The sequence below is a fragment of the Salvelinus alpinus genome, chromosome 1 (assembly GCF_045679555.1).
Source record: "Salvelinus alpinus chromosome 1, SLU_Salpinus.1, whole genome shotgun sequence".
Classification (NCBI taxonomy): domain Eukaryota; kingdom Metazoa; phylum Chordata; class Actinopteri; order Salmoniformes; family Salmonidae; genus Salvelinus; species Salvelinus alpinus.
In genome coordinates, this window is record NC_092086.1 from 111,174,513 (window position 1) to 111,193,790 (window position 19,278).

Below are 19,278 nucleotides of genomic sequence, written 5' to 3' on the forward strand. Positions count from 1 at the left end.
GGATGTCAGCGATTGGCCTGTTCCTAAGTCACGTGTCGAGTTACAGCGTTTTCTCGGTTTCGCTAATTTCTATCGGCGTTTCATTCGTAATTTCGGTCAAGTGGCTGCCCCTCTCACAGCTCTGACTTCTGTCAAGTCTTGTTTTAAGTGGTCTGGTACCGCCCAGGGAGCTTTTGATCTCCTCAAGAAGCGTTTTACATCCGCCCCTATCCTTGTTACTCCTGACGTCACTAAACAATTCATTGTCGAGGTTGACGCTTCAGAGGTGGGCGTGGGAGCCATTCTGTCCCAGCGCTTCCAGTCTGACGATAAGGTCCATCCTTGCGCTTACTTTTCTCATCGATTGTCGTCATCGGAACCCGAGGGGATTCTCCCTGAAGGGCGTGTTGTCGGGTTGACTGTCTGTGAAATTGAGAGACAGGTAAAGCAAGCACTCACTCACACTGCGTCGCCGCGCGCTTGTCCTAGTAACCTTCTGTTCGTTCCTGTCTCTATTCGTCTGGCTGTTCTTCAGTGGGCTCATTCTGCCAAGTTAGCTGGTCACCCCGGTGTTCGGGGTACGCTTGCTTCTATTCGCCAGCGGTTTTGGTGGCCTACTCAGGAGCGGGACACGCGCCGTTTCGTGGCTGCTTGTTCGGACTGCGCGCAGACTAAGTCAGGTAACTCTCCTCCTGCCGGTCGTCTTAGACCGCTTCCCATTCCTTCTCGACCATGGTCTCAGATCGCCTTAGACTTTAGTACCGGTCTGTCTTCGTCTGCGGGGAGGACTGTGAGAGCCGCCAATAAACGTAGGATTAAGAGTCTTAGGTATTGTCGCGGTCAGAGAGTGTGGCTTTCCACTCGTAACCTTTCCCTTACGACAGCTTCTCGCAAGTTGACTCCGCGGTTCATTGGTCCGTTTCGTGTCTCTCAGGTCGTTAATCCTGTCGCTGTGCGACTGCTTCTTCCGCGACATCTTCGTCGCGTCCACCCTGTCTTCCATGTCTCTTGTGTCAAGCCTTTTCTTCGCGCCCCCGTTCGTCTTCCCTCCCCCCCTCCCGTCCTTGTCGAGGGCGCTCCTATTTACAAGGAACGGAGGATCATGGACATGCGTTCTCAGGGACGTGGTCACCAGTACTTAGTGGATTGGGAGGGTTACGGTCCTGAGGAGAGGAGTTGGGTTCCTTCTCGGGACGTGCTGGACCGTTCGTTGATTGATGATTTCCTTCGTCGCCGCCAGGGTTCCTCCTCGAGTGCGCCAGGAGGCGCTTGGTGAGTGGGGGGGTACTGTCATGTTTTGTCATTGATTATCATGTCTTGTCCCTGTGCTTCCCTCTGCTGGTCTTATTAGGTTCTTTCTCTTTCTCTCTCTCTCTCCTCCTCCCTCTCTCCCTCTCCCGCTCTCTCTCTCTCTATCGTTCCGTTCCTGCTCCCAGCTGTTTCTCATTCTCCCTACGACCTCATTTGCTCTTTCACACCTGTCCCCTATTTTGCCCTCTGATTAGAGTCCCTATTTCTCCCTCTGTTTTCCGCTCCTGTCGTTGTCGGATTCTTGTTTGACGTTTGCTGTTTCTGTGTCCTTGTTCCGCCCTATCGTGTTTTTGCCTTCATCAGATGCTGCGTGTGAGCAGGTGTCTAGGGGTCGCGTCTCCAGTCGTTCATCTCTACTGACGAGAGGATTTCAGTTTTCCTGTTTTGTTTTTACCTTAGATATTCAGGAGTATCGTTTTTGTCTATGACTGGAATAAAGACTCTGTTTCTATTTCGTCGCTTTTGGGTCCTCCTTCATCAGCATAACAGAAGAATCCGACCAAGATGGACCCAGCGACTATGGATTCTCTCAACACTGCCGTCGGGTTCCAGGGAGCAATGCTCGGCAGACACGAGCAGGAATTGTTTGCTGCTCGTCATGCCGTTGAGACCCTGGCCGCTCAGGTCTCTGATCTCTCTGGACAGTTTCAGAGTCTTCGTCTTGTGCCACCAGCTACTTCCTGGTCTTCCGAGTCTCCGGAACCTAGGGTTAATAACCCACCATGTTACTCTGGGCAGCCCACTGAGTGTCGCTCTTTTCTCACCCAGTGTGATATTGTGTTCTCTCTCCAGCCCAACACGTACTCTAGTGAGAGAGCTCGGATCGCTTACGTCATATCACTCCTTACTGGTCGGGCTCGGGAGTGGGGCACAGCTATCTGGGAGGCAAGGGCTGAGTGTTCTAACGTTTATCAGAACTTTAAGGAGGAGATGATACGGGTCTTTGATCGTTCAGTTTTTGGGAAGGAGGCTTCCAGGGGTCTGGCTTCCCTATGTCAAGGTGATCGATCCATAACGGATTACTCTATAGAGTTTCGTACTCTTGCTGCATCCAGTGACTGGAACGAGCCGGCGTTGCTCGCTCGTTTTCTGGAGGGACTCCACGCTGAGGTTAAGGATGAGATTCTCTCCCGGGAGGTTCCTTCCAGCGTGGACTCGTTGATTGCACTCGCCATCCGCATAGAACGACGGGTAGATCTTCGTCACCGAGCTCGGGGAAGAGAGCTCGCGTTAGCGGGGCTTCCCTTCTCCGCATCTCGACCATCTCCTTCCATCGGCTCAGAGACTGAGCCCATGCAGCTGGGAGGTGTTCACATCTCGACTAAGGAGAGGGAACGGAGAATCACCAACCGCCTTTGCTTCTATTGCGGTTCTGCTGGACATTTTGTCATGTCATGTCCAGTTAAAGGTCAGAGATCATCGGTAAGTGGAGGGCTACTGGTGAGCGCTACTACTCAGGTCTCTCCATCAAGATCCTGTACTACCTTGTCGGTCCATCTACGCTGGACCGGGTCGGCTGCTTCCTGCAGTGCCTTGATAGACTCTGGGGCTGAGGGTTGTTTTATGGACGAAGCATGGGCTCGGAAACATGACATTCCTCTCAGAGAGTTAGGGAGGATCACACCCATGTTCGCCTTAGATGGTAGTTCTCTCCCCAGTATCAGATATGAGACACTACCTTTAACCCTCACAGTATCTGGTAACCACAGTGAGACCATTTCTTTTTTGATTTTTTGTTCACCTGTTACACCTGTTGTTTTGGGTCATCCCTGGCTAGTATGTCATAATCCTTCTATTAATTGGTCTAGTAATTCTATCCTATCCTGGAACGTTTCTTGTCATGTGAAGTGTTTAATGTCTGCTATTCCTCCTGTTTCTTCTGTCCCCTCTACTCAGGAGGAGCCTGGTGATGTGACAGGAGTGCCGGAGGAACATCATGATCTACGCACGGTCTTCAGTCGGTCCAGAGCCAACTCTCTTCCTCCTCACCGGTCGTATGATTGTTGTATTGATCTCCATCCGGGGACCACTTCTCCTCGGGGTAGATTATTCTCTCTGTCGGCTCCCGAACGTAAGGCTCTCGATGATTATCTGTCTGCTGAAGGCATTCAGATGGATTCCGCTAAGGTCCAGGATGTCAGCGATTGGCCTGTTCCTAAGTCACGTGTCGAGTTACAGCGTTTTCTCGGTTTCGCTAATTTCTATCGGCGTTTCATTCGTAATTTCGGTCAAGTGGCTGCCCCTCTCACAGCTCTGACTTCTGTCAAGTCTTGTTTTAAGTGGTCTGGTACCGCCCAGGGAGCTTTTGATCTCCTCAAGAAGCGTTTTACATCCGCCCCTATCCTTGTTACTCCTGACGTCACTAAACAATTCATTGTCGAGGTTGACGCTTCAGAGGTGGGCGTGGGAGCCATTCTGTCCCAGCGCTTCCAGTCTGACGATAAGGTCCATCCTTGCGCTTACTTTTCTCATCGATTGTCGTCATCGGAACCCGAGGGGATTCTCCCTGAAGGGCGTGTTGTCGGGTTGACTGTCTGTGAAATTGAGAGACAGGTAAAGCAAGCACTCACTCACACTGCGTCGCCGCGCGCTTGTCCTAGTAACCTTCTGTTCGTTCCTGTCTCTATTCGTCTGGCTGTTCTTCAGTGGGCTCATTCTGCCAAGTTAGCTGGTCACCCCGGTGTTCGGGGTACGCTTGCTTCTATTCGCCAGCGGTTTTGGTGGCCTACTCAGGAGCGGGACACGCGCCGTTTCGTGGCTGCTTGTTCGGACTGCGCGCAGACTAAGTCAGGTAACTCTCCTCCTGCCGGTCGTCTTAGACCGCTTCCCATTCCTTCTCGACCATGGTCTCAGATCGCCTTAGACTTTAGTACCGGTCTGTCTTCGTCTGCGGGGAGGACTGTGAGAGCCGCCAATAAACGTAGGATTAAGAGTCTTAGGTATTGTCGCGGTCAGAGAGTGTGGCTTTCCACTCGTAACCTTTCCCTTACGACAGCTTCTCGCAAGTTGACTCCGCGGTTCATTGGTCCGTTTCGTGTCTCTCAGGTCGTTAATCCTGTCGCTGTGCGACTGCTTCTTCCGCGACATCTTCGTCGCGTCCACCCTGTCTTCCATGTCTCTTGTGTCAAGCCTTTTCTTCGCGCCCCCGTTCGTCTTCCCTCCCCCCCTCCCGTCCTTGTCGAGGGCGCTCCTATTTACAAGGAACGGAGGATCATGGACATGCGTTCTCAGGGACGTGGTCACCAGTACTTAGTGGATTGGGAGGGTTACGGTCCTGAGGAGAGGAGTTGGGTTCCTTCTCGGGACGTGCTGGACCGTTCGTTGATTGATGATTTCCTTCGTCGCCGCCAGGGTTCCTCCTCGAGTGCGCCAGGAGGCGCTTGGTGAGTGGGGGGGTACTGTCATGTTTTGTCATTGATTATCATGTCTTGTCCCTGTGCTTCCCTCTGCTGGTCTTATTAGGTTCTTTCTCTTTCTCTCTCTCTCTCCTCCTCCCTCTCTCCCTCTCCCGCTCTCTCTCTCTCTATCGTTCCGTTCCTGCTCCCAGCTGTTTCTCATTCTCCCTACGACCTCATTTGCTCTTTCACACCTGTCCCCTATTTTGCCCTCTGATTAGAGTCCCTATTTCTCCCTCTGTTTTCCGCTCCTGTCGTTGTCGGATTCTTGTTTGACGTTTGCTGTTTCTGTGTCCTTGTTCCGCCCTATCGTGTTTTTGCCTTCATCAGATGCTGCGTGTGAGCAGGTGTCTAGGGGTCGCGTCTCCAGTCGTTCATCTCTACTGACGAGAGGATTTCAGTTTTCCTGTTTTGTTTTTACCTTAGATATTCAGGAGTATCGTTTTTGTCTATGACTGGAATAAAGACTCTGTTTCTATTTCGTCGCTTTTGGGTCCTCCTTCATCAGCATAACAGTTAGTGTACAATCAGGCTTTATATGTTAGTGTACAATCAGGCTTTATATGTTAGTGTACAATCAGGCTTTATATGTTAGTGTACAATCAGGCTTTATATGTTAGTTTACAATCAGGCTTTATATGTTAGTGTACAATCAGGCTTTATATGTTAGTGTACAATCAGGCTTTATATGTTAGTGTGCAATCAGGCTTTATATGTTAGTGTTCAATCAGGCTTTATATGTTAGTTTACAATCAGGCTTTATATGTTAGTTTACAATCAGGCTTTATATGTTAGTGTACAATCAGGCTTTATATGTTAGTTTACAATCAGGCTTTATATGTTAGTGTACAATCAGGCTTTATATGTTAGTGTTCAATCAGGCTTTATATGTTAGTGTACAATCAGGCTTTATATGTTAGTGTGTAATCAGGCTTTATATGTTAGTGTTCAATCAGGCTTTATATGTTAGTTTACAATCAGGCTTTATATGTTAGTTTACAATCAGGCTTTATATGTTAGTGTTCAATCAGGCTTTATATGTTAGTTTACAATCAGGCTTTATATGTTAGTTTACAATCAGGCTTTATATGTTAGTGTTCAATCAGGCTTTATATGTTAGTTTACAATCAGGCTTTATATGTTAGTTTACAATCAGGCTTTATATGTTAGTGTACAATCAGGCTTTATATGTTAGTTTACAATCAGGCTTTATATGTTAGTGTACAATCAGGCTTTATATGTTGGTGTACAATCAGGCTTTATATGTTAGTTTACAATCAGGCTTTATATGTTAGTGTTCAATCAGGCTTTATATGTTAGTTTACAATCAGGCTTTATATGTTAGTGTTCAATCAGGCTTTATATGTTAGTTTACAATCAGGCTTTATATGTTAGTGTACAATCAGGCTTTATATGTTAGTGTTCAATCAGGCTTTATATGTTAGTTTACAATCAGGCTTTATATGTTAGTGTTCAATCAGGCTTTATATGTTAGTTTACAATCAGGCTTTATATGTTAGTTTACAATCAGGCTTTATATGTTAGTGTACAATCAGGCTTTATATGTTAGTGTACAATCAGGCTTTATATGTTAGTTTACAATCAGGCTTTATATGTTAGTGTGCAATCAGGCTTTATATGTTAGTGTACAATCAGGCTTTATATGTTAGTGTTCAATCAGGCTTTATATGTTAGTTTACAATCAGGCTTTATATGTTAGTTTACAATCAGGCTTTATATGTTAGTGTGGAATCAGGCTTTATATGTTAGTTTACAATCAGGCTTTATATGTTAGTGTACAATCAGGCTTTATATGTTAGTTTACAATCAGGCTTTATATGTTAGTTTACAATCAGGCTGTATATGTTAGTGTACAATCAGGCTTTATATGTTAGTTTACAATCAGGCTTTATATGTTAGTGTACAATCAGGCTTTATATGTTAGTTTACAATCAGGCTTTATATGTTAGTGTACAATCAGGCTTTATATGTTAGTTTACAATCAGGCTTTATATGTTAGTTTACAATCAGGCTTTATATGTTAGTGTACAATCAGGCTTTATATGTTAGTTTACAATCAGGCTTTATATGTTAGTTTACAATCAGGCTTTATATGTTAGTTTACAATCAGGCTTTATATGTTAGTGTACAATCAGGCTTTATATGTTAGTTTACAATCAGGCTTTATATGTTAGTTTACAATCAGGCTTTATATGTTAGTGTACAATCAGGCTTTATATGTTAGTTTACAATCAGGCTTTATATGTTAGTTTACAATCAGGCTTTATATGTTAGTTTACAATCAGGCTTTATATGTTAGTGTACAATCAGGCTTTATATGTTAGTTTACAATCAGGCTTTATATGTTAGTGTACAATCAGGCTTTATATGTTAGTTTACAATCAGGCTTTATATGTTAGTGTACAATCAGGCTTTATATGTTAGTTTACAATCAGGCTTTATATGTTAGTTTACAATCAGGCTTTATATGTTAGTGTACAATCAGGCTTTATATGTTAGTTTACAATCAGGCTTTATATGTTAGTGTACAATCAGGCTTTATATGTTAGTTTACAATCAGGCTTTATATGTTAGTGTACAATCAGGCTTTATATGTTAGTGTACAATCAGGCTTTATATGTTAGTTTACAATCAGGCTTTATATGTTAGTGTGGAATCAGGCTGTATATGTTAGTGTACAATCAGGCTTTATATGTTAGTGTACAATCAGGCTTTATATGTTAGTTTACAATCAGGCTTTATATGTTAGTGTACAATCAGGCTTTATATGTTAGTTTACAATCAGGCTTTATATGTTAGTGTACAATCAGGCTTTATATGTTAGTGTACAATCAGGCTTTATATGTTAGTTTACAATCAGGCTTTATATGTTAGTGTACAATCAGGCTTTATATGTTAGTTTACAATCAGGCTTTATATGTTAGTGTACAATCAGGCTTTATATGTTAGTTTACAATCAGGCTTTATATGTTAGTTTACAATCAGGCTTTATATGTTAGTTTACAATCAGGCTTTATATGTTAGTGTACAATCTGGCTTTATATGTTAGTGTACAATCAGGCTTTATATGTTAGTGTACAATCAGGCTGTATATGTTAGTGTACAATCAGGCTTTATATGTTAGTTTACAATCAGGCTTTATATGTTAGTGTACAATCAGGCTTTATATGTTAGTGTACAATCAGGCTTTATATGTTAGTTTACAATCAGGCTTTATATGTTAGTGTACAATCAGGCTTTATATGTTAGTTTACAATCAGGCTTTATATGTTAGTGTACAATCAGGCTTTATATGTTAGTGTACAATCAGGCTTTATATGTTAGTTTACAATCAGGCTTTATATGTTAGTGTTCAATCAGGCTGTATATGTTAGTGTACAATCAGGCTTTATATGTTAGTTTACAATCAGGCTTTATATGTTAGTGTACAATCAGGCTTTATATGTTAGTGTACAATCAGGCTTTATATGTTAGTTTACAATCAGGCTTTATATGTTAGTGTACAATCAGGCTTTATATGTTAGTGTACAATCAGGCTTTATATGTTAGTTTACAATCAGGCTTTATATGTTAGTGTTCAATCAGGCTGTATATGTTAGTGTACAATCAGGCTTTATATGTTAGTTTACAATCAGGCTTTATATGTTAGTTTACAATCAGGCTTTATATGTTAGTGTACAATCAGGCTTTATATGTTAGTTTACAATCAGGCTTTATATGTTAGTTTACAATCAGGCTTTATATGTTAGTGTACAATCAGGCTTTATATGTTAGTTTACAATCAGGCTTTATATGTTAGTTTACAATCAGGCTTTATATGTTAGTGTTCAATCAGGCTGTATATGTTAGTTTACAATCAGGCTTTATATGTTAGTTTACAATCAGGCTGTATATGTTAGTGTACAATCAGGCTTTATATGTTAGTGTACAATCAGGCTTTATATGTTAGTTTACAATCAGGCTTTATATGTTAGTGTTCAATCAGGCTTTATATGTTAGTTTACAATCAGGCTTTATATGTTAGTTTACAATCAGGCTTTATATGTTAGTGTACAATCAGGCTTTATATGTTAGTGTACAATCAGGCTTTATATGTTAGTTTACAATCAGGCTTTATATGTTAGTTTACAATCAGGCTTTATATGTTAGTGTACAATCAGGCTTTATATGTTAGTGTACAATCAGGCTTTATATGTTAGTTTACAATCAGGCTTTATATGTTAGTTTACAATCAGGCTTTATATGTTAGTTTACAATCAGGCTTTATATGTTAGTGTACAATCTGGCTTTATATGTTAGTGTACAATCAGGCTTTATATGTTAGTGTACAATCAGGCTGTATATGTTAGTGTACAATCAGGCTTTATATGTTAGTTTACAATCAGGCTTTATATGTTAGTGTACAATCAGGCTTTATATGTTAGTGTACAATCAGGCTTTATATGTTAGTTTACAATCAGGCTTTATATGTTAGTGTACAATCAGGCTTTATATGTTAGTTTACAATCAGGCTTTATATGTTAGTGTACAATCAGGCTTTATATGTTAGTGTACAATCAGGCTTTATATGTTAGTTTACAATCAGGCTTTATATGTTAGTGTTCAATCAGGCTGTATATGTTAGTGTACAATCAGGCTTTATATGTTAGTTTACAATCAGGCTTTATATGTTAGTGTACAATCAGGCTTTATATGTTAGTGTACAATCAGGCTTTATATGTTAGTGTACAATCAGGCTTTATATGTTAGTTTACAATCAGGCTTTATATGTTAGTGTTCAATCAGGCTGTATATGTTAGTGTACAATCAGGCTTTATATGTTAGTTTACAATCAGGCTTTATATGTTAGTTTACAATCAGGCTTTATATGTTAGTGTACAATCAGGCTTTATATGTTAGTTTACAATCAGGCTTTATATGTTAGTTTACAATCAGGCTTTATATGTTAGTGTACAATCAGGCTTTATATGTTAGTTTACAATCAGGCTTTATATGTTAGTTTACAATCAGGCTTTATATGTTAGTGTTCAATCAGGCTGTATATGTTAGTTTACAATCAGGCTTTATATGTTAGTTTACAATCAGGCTGTATATGTTAGTGTACAATCAGGCTTTATATGTTAGTGTACAATCAGGCTTTATATGTTAGTTTACAATCAGGCTTTATATGTTAGTGTTCAATCAGGCTTTATATGTTAGTTTACAATCAGGCTTTATATGTTAGTTTACAATCAGGCTTTATATGTTAGTGTACAATCAGGCTTTATATGTTAGTGTACAATCAGGCTTTATATGTTAGTTTACAATCAGGCTTTATATGTTAGTTTACAATCAGGCTTTATATGTTAGTGTACAATCAGGCTTTATATGTTAGTGTACAATCAGGCTTTATATGTTAGTTTACAATCAGGCTTTATATGTTAGTGTGGAATCAGGCTTTATATGTTAGTGTGCAATCAGGCTTTATATGTTAGTGTGGAATCAGGCTTTATATGTTAGTGTGCAATCAGGCTTTATATGTTAGTGTACAATCAGGCTTTATATGTTAGTTTACAATCAGGCTTTATATGTTAGTTTACAATCAGGCTGTATATGTTAGTGTACAATCAGGCTTTATATGTTAGTGTACAATCAGGCTTTATATGTTAGTTTACAATCAGGCTTTATATGTTAGTGTGGAATCAGGCTTTATATGTTAGTGTGCAATCAGGCTTTATATGTTAGTGTGGAATCAGGCTTTATATGTTAGTGTGGAATCAGGCTTTATATGTTAGTGTGTAATCAGGCTTTATATGTTAGTTTACAATCAGGCTTTATATGTTAGTGTGGAATCAGGCTTTATATGTTAGTGTGTAATCAGGCTTTATATGTTAGTGTGGAATCAGGCTTTATATGTTAGTGTGTAATCAGGCTTTATATGTTAGTGTGTAATCAGGCTTTATATGTTAGTGTGGAATCAGGCTTTATATGTTAGTGTGTAATCAGGCTTTATATGTTAGTGTGTAATCAGGCTTTATATGTTAGTGTGTAATCAGGCTTTATATGTTAGTGTGGAATCAGGCTTTATATGTTAGTGTACAATCAGGCTTTATATGTTAGTGTGGAATCAGGCTTTATATGTTAGTGTACAATCAGGCTTTATATGTTAGTGTGGAATCAGGCTTTATATGTTAGTGTTCCTTTCCGTGCCACTTGATTTCCCTCTCCAGCAGTGTGTCGTGAACTGAACAATTAAAACTCTTTGAGATTACACAATGTATGACATGCCGCCGTTGCTAGCAGCATGATGCAGAAGCACTGGTCTAGTTTGGTGTTGGGGTGTGCAGAATCACTGAGGTGTGAAACATATGGCGAACTCCCTCACATCAACAACAAAAGAAGAGGCTAGAGCTACTACTATGGCTGATCTCAAATCAGGTGGTGGGTTACGTAAACATCACATTTTGTCCAAAGACGTCACATATTGACGTCACATTTTGACTGAACAGACTGGGTCGGAGGTGTTAGAGGCATAATATAGAAGACTTAATGCAGATTCATTGTGGCGGTAACACCAACAAACCATGTGTAGTGTCACTCTCTAGTTCTCTCTCTCTCTGAACTGAGGGAGGTGTGAAGTGTCCTTTACAGCCTGTTCTTGTCATTGAGATCACTTATTGACATACTGTAATCTCACAGGCATTATTTCACAGGAACAAGGACAAGTCTGATAAATAAACCAACACATAACTCTGCTAAATGATGTGACATCACAAGAGGGACTGGATGAGTGAAGTACAGTACACTGACTAATAATCAGTGTACTGTACCTTGACTACCTGCCAGAAGCTATATAACACACACACACACACACACACACACACACACACACACACACACACACACACACACACACACACACACACACACACACACACACAGCTCTCGCCAGGGGGACAGTCTGGACCAATAGATCCTCAGGCAGCTAGCTGCATCCTCATGATTTGTGTCTTCCAAAATGTCAGGAGGACGGAGGGCAATTTCACTGAATCGACTGTCAATGTGTCTTACTGAATGTTACGGGAATGTTACGGAATGTTACCGATTGTTAGGGAATGTTTCGGAATGTTACTGATTGTTAGGGAATGTTTAGGAATGTTACGGAATGTTACTGATTGTTAGGGAATGTTTCGGAATGTTACTGATTGTTAGGGAATGTTTCGGAATGTTACTGAATGTTACTGAATGTTACTGAATGTTACTGAATGTTACTGAACTGTCCACACAAAGATATGTTGCATACTGTAACAACACCCATAGGATTCTGTCAGAAGAATACATAATACGGATGATTTAATCAACTTGTAAGACGCTACTGACATAGCAAACATGCTGAAGCCCGAGTCAATTACAAAAATAACACACGCTATTGACACTGAACAACTTGAGAGGGATCTAAGGCGTTCGCCCTTTACTGTAGCTGCCGGGTTAGTTGTTTGATCAGCCCTCCAACGCCACTCCATTTGAGAAGAATGAGCTCAGCCAGCCATGCTATAGCACAGTGAACATGCATTATCCATCCTGTACTGTCTGTCTGATAGAGTCGTGAAGAACACTCTACAATATGTAACAATACACAGTATCATGCTCTGTTGATCCTTAAACAAAAGGCAGTTAACCCACTGTTCCAAGGCCATCATTAAAAATAAGAATTTGTTCTTGACTGACTTGCCTAGTTAAATAAAGGTAAAATAAAAATAAATAAATAACATCTAATAGACTCTAACCTTAAAACCTCTAATACACTCTAACCTTAAAACATCTTTGTTTTTAACTTTGGACAAATTGCTAGTACTGTTCTGATATTTATTTTGTCAAATTGGTCTGAGTTTAGTTTGTTTTGGTCATACTCCCTGCCATCCTCTTTCTCTATCCATGCCTATGCATATTGTGGTGTGTTTTCTCAACAGCTAATGATGTACTGTGCCTTGTACTGTAGCACATGACTAAGGATAGTACCTGCCAACAGACAGAATGTACAAGGACACGTTATGGTCTACCAGTATGTCCTATTTTTAAATGACAACCAAAATAATAAGTATCTTGAGAAACATGAGAACATTCAAATAAAACGGTGATTGGGCTCCCGAGTGGCGCAGCGATCTGAGGCACTGCAACTCAGTGCAAGAGGACTCACTACAGTCTTTGGTTTGAATCCAGGCTGTATCACATCCGGCTGTGATTGGGAATCGCATAGTGCGGCACACAATTGGCTCAGCGTCGTCCGGGTTTGGCTGAGGTAAGGCCGTCATTGTCAATAAGTTAAATAAAGGTTAAATAAATAAAATTACTTGCATGATCTAAAATAGAACATGTATCTATGAAAATATATTTAAAAAATATTCTGATCTACATGCAATTTTATTTTCTTGTATTATTTGTTGTCAGAGCACATAGCTATGAGGACAATATTTCAGGTGGGCCCGTGATATATCTGCAGGTACCTTAGTAAGTACACTATTCATCTTGCCAGCACTGTGCACAGTGTGTAATTTAAAACCTGCACATTCAACCAAATTGACTTTCCCAGATGTCCTAATTCCTTGCAGGAAGTCTTTCTTAGAATGATTTGCAGCAGGAACCACGTGTTTTTGGTTGATTCTTAAAACCCAATTGCTTTAAAGAATGTCATACCAAGGATCATTTTACTATTTGATTTGGATTTTTAAAACACCTTCAAGTATTTAAAAAATATATTAAAACAATTATTTGATGAAACAATAGTTTTGTCCTTACTGCTATTAGCCCATACAAACACATTGAATAACAGATTCACTACATGGAACAACAGATAGTCCCCCAAAAAACATATGAAGTAAGTTAGGACGGAAGTGTCTGTCCTATATCTGAGAGATATGAGAAAGATAAGGAAACTTATACAGTAAAGTCAAAAGTTTGGACGCACCTACTCATTCAAGGGTTTTTCTTTATTTTTTACTATTTTCTACATTGTAGAATAATAGTGAAGACATCACAACTATGAAATAACACATATGGAATCATGTAGTAACCCAAAAAATATAGTATAGCATTTATGACAGCTTTGCACACTCTTGTCATTCTCTCAACCAGCTTCATGAGGTAGTCACCTGAAATGCATTTCAATGAACAGGTATGCCTTGTTAGAAGTTATTTGTGGAATTTCTTTCCTTCTTATTGCATTTGAGCCAATCAGTTTTGTTGTGGCAAGGTAGGGGTGGTATACAGAAGATAGCCCTATTTGGTAAAATACCAAGTCCATATTATGGAAAGAACAGCTCAAATAAGCAAAGATGAATGACAGTCCATCATTACTTTAAGACATGAAGGTCAGTCAATACAGAACATTTCAAGAACATTGAACGTTTCTTCAGGTGCATTCGCAGACACCATCAATCGCTATGATGAAACTGTCTCATGAGGACCGCCACAGGAAAGGAAGACCCAGAGTTACCTCTGCTGCAGAGAAGAAGTTCATTAGAGTTACCAGCCTCAGAAATTGTAGCCCAAATAAATGCATCACAGAGTTCAAGTAACAGACACATCTCAACATCAACTATTCAGAGGAGACTGTGTGAATCAGTCCTTCATGGTCGAATTGCTGCAAAGAAACCACTACTAAAGGACACCAAAAAGAAGAAGAGACTTGCTTGGGCCAAGAAACACAAGCAATGGACATTAGACCAGTGGAAATCTGTCCTTTGGTCTGACGAGTCCAAATTTTAGATTTTTGGTTCCAACCACCGTGTCTTTGTGAGACGCAGAGTAGGTGAACGGATGTGTGGTTCCCACCGGGAAGACGTGTGATGGGGCTTTGCTGGTGACACCGTCAGTGATTTATTTAGAATTCTGCAGCGATACACCATCCCATCTGTTTTGTGCTTAGTGGGACTATCATTTGTTTTTCAACAGGACAATGACCCAAACACACCTCCAGGCTGTGTGTAAGGGCTATTTGACCAAGAAGGAGAGTGATGGAGTGCTTCATCAGATGACCTGGCCTCCACAATCACCTGACCTCATCCTAATTGAGATGTTTTGGGATGAGTTGGACTGCAGAGTGAAGAAAAAGCATCCAACAAATCTTCATCGATCTACACACAATACCCTATAATGACAATGTGAAAAGGTGTTTTTAGAATAAATACAAAAATACCTTAGTTACGAAAGTATTCAGAACCTTTGCTATAAGACTCAAAATTGTGCTCAGGTGCATACTGTTTCCATTGATCATCCTTGAGATGTTTCTACAACTTGATTGGAGTCCACCTGTGGTAAATTCAATTGATTGGACATGATTTGGAAAGGCACACACCTGCTTGTATAAGGTCCCGCAGTTGACAGTGCATGTCAGAGAAAAAACCAAGCCATGAGGACAAAGGACTTATCCATAGAGCTCTGAGACAGGATTGTGTCGAGGCACAGATCTGGGGAAGGGTACCAAAAAATGTTTGCAGCATTGAAGGTCCCCAAGAACACAGTGGCCTCAATCATTCTGAAATGGAAGAAGTTTGGAACCACCAAGACCCTTCCTAGAGCTGGCCGCCGGGCCAAACTGAGCAATCGGGGGAGAAGGGCCTTGGTCAGGGAGGTGAACAAGAACCCAATGGGCACTCTGACAGAGCTCCAGAGTTCCTCTGTGGAGATTGGAGAACTTTTCAGAAGGACAACCATCTCTGCAGCACTCCACCAATCAGGCCTTTATGGTAGAGTGGCCAGATGGAAGCCACTCCTCAGTAAAACGCACATGCCAGCCCACTTGAAGTTTGCCAAAAGGCACCTAAAGGACTCTCAGACCATGAGAAATGAGATTCTCTGGTCTGATGAAACCAAGATTGAACCCTTTGGCTTGAATGCCAAGCGTAATTTCTGGAGGAAACCTGGCACCATCCCTACGGTGAAACATAGTGGTGGCAGCATCATGCTGTGGGGATGTTTTTCAGTTGGCAGGGACTCCGAAACTAGTCAGGCTCGAGGGAAAGATGAACGGAGCAAAGTACTGAGAGATCCTTGATGGAAACCTGCCCCAGAGTGCTCAGGACTTCAGACTGGGGCAAAGGTTCACCTTCCAACAGGACAACGACCCTCGGTACACAGTCAAGACAACGCAGGAGTGGCTTCGGGACAAGTCTCTGAATGTCCCTGAGTGGCCCAGCCAGAGCCCGGACTTGAACCCAATCAAACATTTCTTGAGAGACCTGAAAATAGCTTTGCAGTGACACTCCCCATCCAACCTGAAAGAGCTTGAGAGTATCTGCAGAGAAGAATGCAAGAAACTCCCCAAATACAGGTGCGCCAATCTTGTAGCATCATACCCAAGAAGACTCGAGTCTGTAATCGCTGGCAAAGGTGCTTCAACAAAGTACTGAGTAAAGGGTCTGAATACTAATGTAAATGTGATATTTCAGTTTTATTTTTTAGACATTTACAAATATTTCTAAAAACGTGTTTTTGCTTTGTCATTATAGGTATTGTGTGTAGATTGGGATTTTTTTTTAACCCACTGTTCCAAGGCCATCATTAAAAATAAGAATTTGTTCTTGACTGACTTGCCTAGTTAAATAAAGGTAAAATAAAAATAAATAAATAACATCTAATAGACTCTAACCTTAAAACCTCTAATACACTCTAACCTTAAAACATCTTTGTTTTTAACTTTGTGCAAATTGCTAGTACTGTTCTGATATTTATTTTGTCAAATTGGTCTGAGTTTAGTTTGTTTTGGTCATACTCCTTGCCGTCCTCTTTCTCTATCCATGCCTATGCATATTGTGGCGTGTTTTCTCAACAGCTAATGATGTACTGTGCCTTGTACTGTAGCACATGACTAAGGATTTTTTAAATTTATTTTTTTAACCCATTTTAGAATAAGGCTGTAACCTAACAAAATGTGGATAAAGTCAAGGGGGTGTGAATACTTTATGAAAGCACTTTAGGCCGATGTGGTGGATTGAGATTCATCCAATGCAAAACAAACTGATAGACAGCTCCAGCTTAAAATTATAGGGTTGTTTTTATTATGCTAATTCGATTTCCGCAGAGGCATGGACATCGACCTTAGGGGGTTTTACTGTCTGAAGTTAAAGGTTACCAGTGTCACTATATTCATTGACTTCATTACCTGAATAATTTCCTTCATTTGGCTTTATCCTCAATGATGGGAGCTTTCAGTCTCACAAAAAAGCAAATATACAGTATGTAAATGCATGAATTTAAATCATGTCAATATTTATTAGTTTACTTTAACAAAAGGAAAATACCTTACGTAAATCCAGCAGACTTCTGAAAGTCCTTGTTTGCCCTTGAGAGCGGCCACTATGTAATCAGCTACCTAATCCTGTCTTGGCCGTCGTCCTATCCTGTCCTCTTACTGTGGGGTGAGATGGGTGCTGCTCTAGGGTTTCAGTGTCAGGTGACCTCCCTGGAAGCGCACCTGTAAGCACATACTAGTGCGGTGACAGTGAGAAATGTACCGGGCACAGAGTCCAGATGGCTTATAAATAAATGAAAGCTAGACCGTCAGGGAGCAAAAATAAAATATAATAAAATAAAATATAGATAGATTACTATTTTGTGGAAATTCTGATGGCTAGGAAATATGACACATTTTGTGTGCGGCCTTCACTGGTATGTGCTTACAGGTGTCGCTTCCAGGGCCGGTGTTATGGACGGGCCATAGGGGGCTTGGCCCGCCCTGCCGTACCGCCATGCCCATCCTAATAAAATATTGAAATATTAACATTTATTTGACCGAGACACATGCCGAAAGAAAGATGCATACATTTCAGATAAAGCATCCGATTCGAAAGAAACAGCTCTTCTCTGCCTCAGTACGTATAGACCATGTCATACTATTTCTGGTCAGACAGCATCATTTTGTGAATTGTTTGCCCTTTGATGGTTTATTTCTGATCAATTCCCCATTACGTATGTCACCAGTAGGCCTAGTAAATGTACCATTAATGTACCATTTGGTTACATACATTTCTGTTAATGTATGTGTTAATTACAGTCATTTACCATTCTCATTCTCAGAATGGAAACGTTGACGTCGTCCCCACAGTGACCGTACGTACATACCCCAACCAGAAGCCATGGAATACAGGCAACATCCACACTGAGCTAAAGGGTAGAGCTGCAGCTTTCAAGGAGCGGGACTAACCTGGAAGCTGATAAGACATCCCGCTATGCCCTCCGACGAGCCATCAATCAGGCAAAGCTTCAATACAGGACTAAGATTGCATCCTACTACACCGGCCCCGATGCTCGTCGGATGAGGCAGGGCTTGCAAACTATTACGGACTACAAAGGGAAGCACAGCCGTGAGCTGCATAGTGACACAAGCCTACCAGATGAGCTAAATTACTTCTCTGCACGCTTCGAGACATGCAACACTGAAGCATGCATGAGAGCACCAGCTGATGTGAGTAAGACCTTTAAACAGGTCAACATTCACAAGGCTGCAGATGGATTACCAGAACGTGTACTCAGAGTATGAGCTGACCAACTGGCAAGTGTCTTCACTGACATTTTCAACCTGTCCCTGAACGAGTCTATAATACCAACGTTTTTCAAGCAGACCACCATAGTCCCTGTGCCCAAGAACACCAAGGTAACCAGCCTAAATGACTACCGACCTGTAGCACTTACGTCTGTAGCCATGAAGTGCTTTGAAAGGCTGGTCATGGCTCACATCAACACCATTATCCCAGAGACCCTAGACACACTCCAATTTGCATACCGCCCCAACAGATCCACAGATGATGCAATCTCTATTGCACTTCACACTGCCCTTTCCTACCTACACAAAAGGAACAGCAACATGAGAATGCTATTCATTGACCACAGCTCAGCGTTCAACACCATAGTCGCCTCAAAGCTCATCACTAATCTAAGGACCCTGGGACTAAACACCTTCCTCGACTTACTGACGGGCCGCCCCCAGGTAGCAACACATCTGCCACGCTGATCCTCAACACGGGGGCCCCTCAGGGGTGCGTGCTCAGTCCCCTCCTGTATTCCCTGTTCACCCTTGACTGCATGGCCAAGCACGACTCCAACACCATCATTACGTTTGCCGACGACACAACAGTGGTAGGCCTGATCACTGATAACAACGAGACAGCCTATAGGGAGGAGGTCAGAGACATGTCAGTGTGGTGCCAGGTTAACAACCTCAAGACAAAGGAGATGATCGTGGACTACAGGAAAAGGGGGTCGAGCATGCCCCCATTCACATCAACGGGGCTGTAGTGGAGCAGATTGAGAGCTTCAAGTTCCTTGGTGTCCACATCACTAACGAACTGTCATGGTCCAAACACACCAAGACAGTCGTGAAGAGGGCACCACAACACCTTTTCCCAGGAGACTGAAAAGATTTGGCATGGGTCCTCAGATCCTCAATAAGTTCTACAGCTGTACTATCGAGAGCATCCTGACTGGTATGGCAAATGCTCGGCCTCTGACCGCAAGGCACTACAGAGGGTAGTGCGAATGGCCCAGTACATCACTGGGGCCAAGCTTCCTGCCATCCAGGACAACTATACCAGGCGGT